Source organism: Alligator sinensis, unplaced genomic scaffold (assembly GCF_000455745.1).
Source record: "Alligator sinensis unplaced genomic scaffold, ASM45574v1 scaffold628_2, whole genome shotgun sequence".
NCBI lineage: Eukaryota > Metazoa > Chordata > Crocodylia > Alligatoridae > Alligator > Alligator sinensis.
The window spans coordinates 1,739,486-1,743,629 of NW_005841833.1; the positions used below are offsets into that span (position 1 = coordinate 1,739,486).

The window sequence follows — 4,144 nt, forward strand, 5'->3', positions numbered from 1 at the left end:
TCCTCTCCGCAGCTTTTCAGCAGCTGCTCTGTGTGATGCTTCAACTCTCCCCGCCTAACTTGCGCTCGCTCCCGTGCTCATTTCATCCTCGGCACCCGCCTCGTCTTTTTAAATGAAAAACGGTCTTGTCGGGATCCAAAATGGGCTCTCTCTTTCCTCTCTGTCTTCTGCCATTATCCCTCGCACGCCAGCCCTTCCTCTAGCTCCTGGTAATGCCAGCACCATGGCCTCAGGCCAAGGGAGTTAGACAAAGAAGTCCTTGCAGTTACACATATCGCATTCAGAGTGATGTGACTGCAAATGGACCCCCTCCTTGCTGGAGCCTAATTCTGAGTTTCAGGAGATTGCTTCTCTATTGTGTCTAAATTAAATGCCACCAGCTAAGAGTGAAAATCCTGGGTTTGCTTCCAAACGTTCCCCCCCCCCCCTTTCCTCCCCCTGCTTTATCATGCAGAGGGGACAGAAACAGGAAATCTGCCTCTTTGGCCTGAAACCAGCTCTGCAGAAGCTTCTCCCTGTGCATTCTGCATCTGCAGGGCCCAGGGGTCTGGACAGCTGCGAGTCCCAGGTAGATGCTTTGCGGTGCAGGGGTGTCTGGAAAGGCCATGGCAGCATGGCTCCTGGGGCTGGATCCTCACAGCAGAGTTCACTCGGGCTAGCTCCGCTCAGGTCGTGGGGCGAAACGGAGAGGAGCCACCCTGTGAAACAGCATTTTTAACTGCATGGCGCAGTCGTGCCACAGCCTGTCCCCCCTGATGGGCCAGCTCACTTGGAGCTAACAGCGTCATCAGACTTAGGACCAAGTCTTTGAGGACAAGGGTGAGACAGCTGCATTGCCTCAGGTTCAGGGCGTGCTACAGCACAGGGCTGGGGCATGTATGCAAATAATAGAGATTTTTTGTGGGGGGGAGAAGCCTCTTCCCAGCTCTTGGGATGCAGTGAGGGAGGAAGAAAGACATCCTCCTCTGTACTTTGCTAACCTGCATGATGTGCCAGGGGGGCCTGATTCCCTGCCAGCCCCTGCTGCTTTGTCTTCCTTAACACCCCAGTCACGGAGTGTGGTTTGACACGCGTTGGACACGCACTCTACGCAGGTGGGAGGGATGATGCGAAGTGCAGGGCACTAACGGTTCGGCCCCGTGTGACTCAACACTGAGCATCTCGAGGCTTTCCCCGAGGGACACCCCTCTCTGGAGCCTGGCGGCTTGTGGTGTAACATTTAGCGCTGATGCTTAATTTCGAAGCCCACTGCTGGCAGGTGTTCCGGTAATCACAGACGCAGGCGCCCTCTTTATTTTTTAATTATATCGAAGTGGAAAATGAGTCCTGATTAATACAGGTGATGCTGCCTGCTCACATCCTCCGATCTCTCCGAGTACCTTCATCTCCTGTTTTCTCCTGTCTTCTACATTTTAATTCCTCGCTGATGCCCATTGTTTGCCATTCTTTGGATACTGTGAAGTACTGGTTCCTCTTTGATTTCCAGCCCCTGCCTGACTAGGGACAATCCCCAGCTGATGAAACTGGTAGATCTCCATTGATTCCAACAGATCAGCTTGTGAATGAGAGCTGAAAGTTGGACCCTCTACCTTTCTCCAAACTCCCCCTCCCCCCTAGTTGCTTTTCTTTTGAACCTTTATGGCTCTGTGTTGTTTGCATTTTTAATCATTTTGCTCAGAATCTGCCCAGCCTGGGAATGGTGCTTGGCCAGTTACAAATTGCGCTGGAAATCTTTGGTTTCTGATCCTCAAAGAAGTGGTAGCTTATCACTCCCCTTTCCCTGCCCCCCGCAACTCTCACACTCTCCTCATCCCAGGCTGGGAATGGAGTTGTTCTGAAGCATTTCTATCAAGAATCCAGAGGAGATAATTGCAACAGATTTGACCAGGGTTTTAAAATAGGCAGCATCCTAGCTCTACGCTTTGTGATGGTGAGCCTTTAAACGCAGAGTCTATTCGAACCTCCAGGTCTGGCGCTGCGTATGCAGTGTTCGATGTGTTGCTGGTGTAGCTATAGGTGGATGTGAAGGGATCGCGCCCTCGCCAACATCGCAATGCCCCCAAGGGGGCTTCTGTCAGTCTGGCGGGTGCTGTTTGGGGAGTTGATGTAGTTAAGCTTAAAGAAAGATCTCATCGGTCATATGCGACATCTTCCCTTGGGGTCTGCAACAGCATAATGGTGCCGGCCACAACTCATAATAGAGACAAGCCTCCTGACTCAGATTTTTTTGCTCCAAAATCTCAAGGATTCCCTCCAACTTGAGCCAAGAGAATCTCCTTTAGCTGGCAACAGTGGAGAGTGTGTGACGGGCAGCTGAGCAGATCGAAGTCCGTCTAGCAGAGGCAGAGGTGCACGTGCGCCCCACCCAGTCCACGGCGGTTTGTTGTACCATCAGGGCTCTGACTCAGATCTGCCGGAGCATATTCCTGTCTTACCACCCTTTGCGGAGATATTTTAGGCTTGGTATGGTTGCAAGTGAGCTACCAAGTGCTCTTATTCAGGTTTCACGGGGAGCGTGGGCTCCGTTGTTCCTAGGACGTACAGAAAGCAAGGACACCAGTTAGTGCAAACCAGATGCATAGAGATAGCTTGTCACTACATGAGTCTCTTCTGGTCTCTTTGAGATTTAAATCAAAATGTTTGTGTGCACTTGTCTTGGATTCACACTTTAAAGACTTTATACCGGCACTGTTTTTGACTGGCAATTAAGTGCCATTAATGCCATGCTTGCTCTGCAGTCTGTATTGTGTTTAAAAAACGAGCTGAGAAGAAATGCGCCGTTGCTGAGTTGTAACTCACTCACTTTGTCAAGGACCAAGTGAGTTACCACTCCGTGTTTCCTTTCCCCGATAGGAAAGGAAAGTGTGGTGGGTACTGACAAGTATTTTGCACTTTTAAAAAATAAAAACTGGGAGCTGCAAAACCTCACCTGAGTATCCCTTGGCTGTGGGTGATGTTAACTTGCTTAAGGATGCCACAGTCACGAGCTGAAGTCCTGCAGCTTAAGGGAAGATCCAGCAGGGTCTTTGACTATCGGGGTAGAGAATATTGTAGCTTTTGGGGATCTTCTCTTTGTTTGTGTGTAAAAGAAATGGCAAACCTAACTCTACTGACACCAGGGCCCCCTCTCCACAACTCGGCCTATGTAAGGGGTTCAGAAGTGGGAGGCACAAGGGGACTTTGTGGAGATTAAAATCAGGGCCAACCCTTTGAACCCAAATAGGTTTCCTTAAGGTGCTCGGAGAGATGCAAGAGGATCGGGGAGGACACATGGAGCGAGCGGCCTCTAGGTCGGCAGTTCCAGTCCTATCCATCGCGCTAGATCGGCCCGAGAGCCGTTGGCAGAGATGCTTATGTCTGTGGGACATCGCTTACGTTCTGGACACACCGAGTCTGAGGGTCTGGAGTGCAAAGAGCTATGCTCTCCCGTCCGCTTTGGGCACCGAACCCTGGCTCAGGCTGGCGGGCGTGGAGAGTAGAAGCAGTTGGATTCCACAAATGGGGCCTGTGCCCTGAGCGAGATCCCAGCTCCTGGTGTGTGGACACTTGCAGCCAGGCACATGAGCTGTGGAAAATCCCCAGGCAGAATGGCTGAGACTACCGCCCTGTCCAGAAGCATGCTCCATGGGCTTGATGCTCTGCTCACCGAAACCCATTTCACTCTGGTGTCCCTCCAAAACGTTCAGCAGAGTTATTCCTGGTGTGTGCTAGTGTTCAAAGACAGGCTTGGGTCTGTGTATTTAAAGCACTGTTTTTTCACTGAAGCACAAGCTCCCGTGGGCTAGCTTCTGCGTGCCGCGAGGCAAGAGCGTATGCAGGCAATTCCTGCGGAAGAACCGATGGAAATCTGCCCTCATTTACCTTGCGGTAACTGGTCTGGGTGCACAAGTGCATTATGCTCCCCGCTGATCTGTTTGCATTAAAAATGAAGTTTAAATAGGAGTTGCCTCCTGTGTGTGTGCGCGTGTGGAATATAATGGGACTGACATAAGGCCTGGTTCCAGGCCTCTCTAAGTCAACAAGATCTTCCCATTTACTTTAGAGGATGCTGAGTCAGACTTGCAGAGAGCAGCTGGGAATGACAGGATGGAGAAAGTGGGTGAGGAAAGAACGTGTCGGATTCGGAGAGTATCTGAACCCGTCA

General features: G+C 51.1%; 1 protein-coding gene across 4 annotated transcripts in view; it reads left to right on the forward strand.

Annotated features, from left to right (window-relative positions):
• The window catches only part of CDK2AP1 (cyclin dependent kinase 2 associated protein 1), a 21,246-nt gene that overhangs the window by 7,162 nt on the left and 9,940 nt on the right, over positions 1 to 4,144 (forward strand). Inside the window, exon 1 of one of the 4 annotated variants that reach the window (XM_006015123.3) lies at positions 546 to 568. The exons of the other annotated variants lie outside the window; for them this stretch is intronic. The gene's annotated coding sequence lies outside the window, so the exon portion shown is untranslated. Of the gene's footprint in view, positions 1 to 545; positions 569 to 4,144 lie in introns of those variants that run through there. 4 annotated transcript variants of the gene reach the window in all.